Raw genomic sequence first — 5,652 nt, 5'->3', positions numbered from 1 at the left:
TTAATCCGAGAAAAACAGCCACTACTGTGTGCCCACTTCGTGAGAGTCCAGCCCTTGGCTCAACAGGATGTGCAGGTGCACCAAAGCTCAGGTTATACATCCAAGTGTGGTTCATTTCGGTCTTTGTCATGGATCAGTGAGGGCAGAAATCAGGGTGCCCTTTGCAAAAGGGCAGTTTCCCAGAAGTCATTCCATCACAGATTAAATCCTCTCAGGAGCCTTGCGATCTTTGTTTAGATGATATATCTCTTAGATGGTTATACAGGTGTGAAACACGATATTGCAGCACAGAATTACTTTCCTTCACTGTGCCTTTCCAGGTGTCTGCTCTGCAGTAACTCCAGGGCAACAGAACCAAGTAAGCAATCGCCTCAAATTCATCTTTCTTGTTTAAACCTAGGATAATATTAGATGACCTTTTTTGATGTTCAGAATGGAAAGTATCTTAAAAAGATGTTTCAGTATGATCTCCTCCTTCAGAGCAGATGGACAGCCCTATCCTTTCCTCTGACAATGAGTGTCTTTCTGAAAATACAGAAAAAATAAATGGTTAAAACCATTTGTTACAGCTCTTTCCACACGAAAAACAAAAAATAGGTACATAATTTACTAACAGTTCCTCCTATTTTAAACTGTAACAAATATCTCTAATTCTTTTCAGTTTTTACTCTGATTTTTAAAAGAAACATCTGTTTGTCTACATTTCTTTTGATGTTTTAAGCAATTTTTCCCTAGCTCAGTTTAGCATTCAGAAGGTCGTTTGCACCTTCCTAGTAAAGTTCCTTATGTGAGAAAACATATCTTTTGCATCAGCTTCCCAGAAGAACTCTGTCTTCCTCCACATTAAGTCAATCTACCCCAAACGAAGTTTGATTTTTGGCTTGACCTTAATTAAAATAATGACAAATTTAGGAGGAGAAGGTATTTCTTTACCCAGAAAGAAAAATATCAAATGCAGTTCCTCAAGCTCTCATGTGCACACAAAGGTTTGCAGATCTGTGATAACAATCTCTCTCCTCCCACATTTACCAGTGAACAGATGTCTTCCTTTATTATTTATAAAGCAGCCAAACACCCAAAGCCTCACATCTCTCATATCACAGGTGTAAATTTTATCCACATGCAGTGAATACATTGCTTGTGTGTTTTGTGAAACAATAGTGTTTAATGTGGATTCATAACTACGTAGTCTACCTTCTCTGTGGTTGCCAGCAAATTCTGCACAGTGTTTCATAAAAGTGGAGATGTGTGTATATGTGTACATATATAAGAGTTTCCACTCAGTGCAAAATGCATGATTATGCATAACTTGCTGGACTAAAAAAATTGAAAACTTCTCTTTCATGTGTCATGTACTTCTAGAATGATTGCACACACATTAAAATGGAGCATCTCCTATATTAGTCCTAACTGTTGTTTTCTGGAAATTGTCTTGTAAAATATGTATTTAGCAACTGGAAAATTGAGAGTTCAATTTACTGAAGATTCAGAGGTTGCTTGCTTTTTTCTTTTATATCTTTGTGTCATGGTAAGAATTTAGAACAAAATTTTCTATTTCTTTTCTTTCACAAACTCACTGTGCTAAATGTTGCAGTGATTTTAAAGTCATATACAGACTGTCTTAAGGTTTTTTTCTGGTGAGTAAATTATGTACACTTCACAGACCTTCTACTGTTTAGTCATAGAGAACCTGAAACACTGATGCTTTCTGATTTTTTTCCTCCCCCTTTAGGAGGTGCATGGTAATTTATGTTGGAAAGGCTCCCAGGTAGCATATCTAAGAGAAAGAACTTTTTAAGTCCTCTTCCTACAATTTTGAAAAAAAAAAAAATCTCCTACCCAATTCTGGTTACAGGTTATAGAAGGAAACTAACCGAGTCTCACCATCAATATACTCTAAATTGTATATAGCGTTTAAAAGAACAGAGTGAAAATTTAGTAGAACAAAAACCAAATCTTAAAAATACTCTTCTGAGCATTTCTCCTATGCGAACAGGCTGAGAGAGTTGGGGTAGCTTAGCCTGGAGTAGAGAAAGCTCTTGAGAGACCGTGTTGCAACTTTTCAGTACTTAAAGGGGACTTCAGAAAAATGGGGAGAATCTTCTTATCAGAGCCTGTAGCAAAGGGGTAAGGATTTAAAATTAAAGTCTGGTCAATTTAGGGTCAATAATGAAGAAGTTTTTTGCAACAAAGGGGGGTTGAAACACTGGAACAGGTTGCCCAGGGAGGTATTAGATTCTCATCCCTGGTAGTGTTCAAGGTGAGTTTGGACAGGGCTCTGAACAGAGTCTTCATCTCTGAGCTGATGATGTCCTTGCCTATCACATCAGGGCAGTTGGACTAGATGACCTTTAGATGTCTGTTCCAACACAAATTATCCCATGATTAAAAATTTAGCTCAAAACATGAATAATAAATTGTAGGTCTATTATACAGCCATCCTGCATTCTTAAAAATATACCAAGAGTTCATATTTATAGTGCTTATAAAAGGACATTTTATAAGCATCCGGGGACTTACAAAAGTCCCTAGATGGGACTCAGCTGACTAAAATTTAGCAGTGTGACACCAAGGTCCAGCCCAGTGTCCAGATCATTTCTCCACTGACCACTAGTCACACAGTTTTAGCTGGGCAAGTTCTGCCCTGGTGTGTTGGGAAATGAGACCTTAATGCACATGAAGACATGCAGGTCCTGAAAGTTCAGTGTAAGGCACATTTTAAAATTATATTACTCGATATCAAAAGATTACAAACATGATGAACAAAGATGAACTTCAAAAAGTTTTGGGTGAACTTAGGAGACAGAGGTCTGCAGAGGAAGACATCTGAAGATCTGGGCTATGTGGGATTAGGTTTTTTTTTTAGGAGCTCATGTATAAAGTTCTAAGTTTTTACAGTTGTGGATGAGGTAAAAACTACATTCAGATTTTAAAAAAAGCTTCTAAACTCCCATATTAATCCCTTGAAGAATGGGTCCAAGTTTACCCAATGTTAGCATTTAACTGAATAATACACATTATTGTTGAAAAAACACTTGTAGATGAGCTTTTGTGCTCAAAGGTTCACTTGATTTTTCTTTTTTTTTTTTCCTCCAGAGAGATTGTTTGGTTTAATAGAGGTTACTCTGGAACTCTATAAACCATGTCTTACTCTGCACTCCCCAGGGCTCCATGACCTAGAAGGACAGCTTGAACCCTCCCAATTCCTAGCAAACTCAGGAGCTTAAAGGATTGCCAATTCTACTTCTCAAAAAATGTTTTAAAACTCCAAAGCAATACAACCTACTATTCCACCCAAGGCAAATAAATGAGCATCCAACTTGTCCCCTTGAATTTGTCAGAGCTGACAGGGAATGGAAAATATACCCAAAGTGATATAAAATATATGGCCAGGTGAAATGGGCCAAAAGTTTGTTTAACGTCACCAGCTATGAAATGCTGCATCTGTTAACTGGTTCTGACAGTAAAAGTCTAAAGATACAGCAAAAACAGATGTCCATCACTGCTTGTATTTTCTCTGAAGTAGTCTGCTGGAAAAAAATGAGGTTTCAGAAGATGTTAGCTCAGCTTCTGGGAGCACAGGCTTTAATCCAGAGAGTGAGAGGCTTCTTTTCGCACTTGACACCACACATTAGTTTGAGCAGTGAAGTTGGTTTATTTCCCTTCTCACTTTACTACCAAATAACTTACTGAACACATTAGCTTCACGGGTTTCCAGCTGGGAGATTTCTTTACCATCTTCTCATGCAACATTGTGCAACATTCCAAAGATGATGCTTAATTCACTTTAAAAATTTGAAATCTGAAGAAAATGCATAAAATAAATTAAATCAAACTTCATACTACTAAAAAAAAAACTTACCCTTTTCCATCATATCTATATTGTTCTCTTAGGATATAAAGGAGCTATAAAAAACCCTCTTATATTTACATAGCCACACAATCTAAATCAACTCGTTCACTTCATATAAAAATAAATTTTAAAATAGTTGTTTTCCTTCATTTAACAACTCATATTTCTAATGAAAAGTTAAATTAAGAAACAAACAAACAAAAAGCATCCAAACCAACCCCCTTACATAACATTTCAAAGACAATCCCAAATGAAATTTTATTAAGGAAGAATCACTTTTTTGACCTGCTAACAGAATTATGACAGCAATAGTGTATTGTTAAATTGACGTACATTTAAGCTCATCTTCCAGATGAGAAACTGAATTGCTTTTAACAGAAAAGATCCAAAATCAGAAGTATCATCTGAAACAATTCTTTTAAAACACAGCCGAAAGACGGGGGTCTCAATTGGACTTCACAACACTTGAAGTCAGAATTTCCATCTGTTCTGGACTACTTTTCCATGCTCCAAGCCACACTGCAATATTTTAAGATGTCCAGAGAGAGGTCTTTAGAACTAAGCTAGAAGACTGAGAGGAGATTTTATGGTTCAGAAGTTTGGGTATCTCCAGCTCCCACAAAATCTCCTGCTTGTGGAAGAATCTCTTGTATGCAGGTCAGCAGACTTACTTTCAGCAGTTCATGTTCACGACACAGACAGACATGTAAATGAGAACAACATAAGTACAAAACATGTGCGATGAAGTTCACACGTTTGAATGGTGTACTATTTATTCAAGGGGAAAATCTAAATGTGGCAAACCCAATCTTTTGAAAAAGAAGCTACTTTCATTTAGTATACTGAAAGTTAAGGCAACCCCTCTTACGTACAAAGAGGAAGTTTATGCACAGAAATGTCTGTGCTGCGAGATGAGGCACACACATTCCTGAGCTGGGCTGAAGCCATCAGGAGTGTCCCAGAGCCCAGCCGGGACGGCGGCGGCAGCGGGGTCTGAAAGCACCTCCCAGATGCCAGGCTCTAAACACTGCACCAAGCAAAAACCTCTCCAGCCAACCTCCGCTTAGGATTCTTCCTTCACAAACTTTTTTTACACTTCTTGGGGAGGGGAGGGTGGAAGAAAAACCCACCTGTGTCTTTCATCCACAGCAACCCAAAGGGAAAACAGCCACCCAAGTCTGCGGCAAACACGTCCCGAGCGGCGGCACCAGGAGCCCCGGTACCCGGGTTGCCCTCCCGGGCGGTGGTCGCTCACGCTGCGCGGGATGGAGGCGGCGGGCTCGTCCTGCCCGCTCACATCCTTCTCCTTCTCCCCTCCCCGGTGGGCTGCGGGGACATCCAGCTTCGAGAGGGCGGGGCAGAGTGGACAGATGGTTTTGCTAAGATAAGGAATACGAGCGAGGCGCATCGCGTCCCGCTCCCGCCCGCGGCTCCCAGCGCAGCCCCCGCAAGCTCCGCCCGCGTCGGGGCGGTGCCGCAGCCGGGGCGCCCCGAAATCGGCACCCAGCGCCCCGAAATCCGCACCCAGCGCCCCGAGATCCACACCCAGAGCCCCGAGATCCGCACCCCGAGATCCGCACCCAGCGCCCCGAAATCGGCACCCAGCGGCTCGCAGTCCGCACCCAGCCCGGCTGCCCCTCCTGCCACGGGGATGCTCCCTCAGGACATCCTCGATGGTGCCAGCACGGCTGCACAGCGAGTTCGGGCTGGGCGCTCTTTTCACGCTTACTGCTGGCAAACACTTTTTCTGGTTTTGTTAAGCAAGCAGATATAAACACCTGCTCGGCAGAGACCAGGAA

General features: G+C 41.2%; 1 long non-coding RNA gene across 1 annotated transcript; it reads right to left on the bottom strand.

Moving 5' to 3' along the window:
- Positions 1-396: 396 nt before the first annotated feature.
- Positions 397-5,097, bottom strand: LOC144245945 (uncharacterized). Its single transcript, XR_013339519.1, has 3 exons — positions 4,984-5,097; positions 3,691-3,802; positions 397-525 (listed from the first exon to the last, which is right to left on the bottom strand). It is a non-coding gene; the product is annotated as an uncharacterized LOC144245945 (long non-coding RNA).
- Between the last annotated feature and the right edge of the window lie 555 nt (positions 5,098-5,652).

This window comes from Lonchura striata, chromosome 2 (assembly GCF_046129695.1).
Source record: "Lonchura striata isolate bLonStr1 chromosome 2, bLonStr1.mat, whole genome shotgun sequence".
Lineage (NCBI taxonomy): Eukaryota > Metazoa > Chordata > Aves > Passeriformes > Estrildidae > Lonchura > Lonchura striata.
This window is presented reverse-complemented; position numbering and strand designations above follow the sequence as displayed.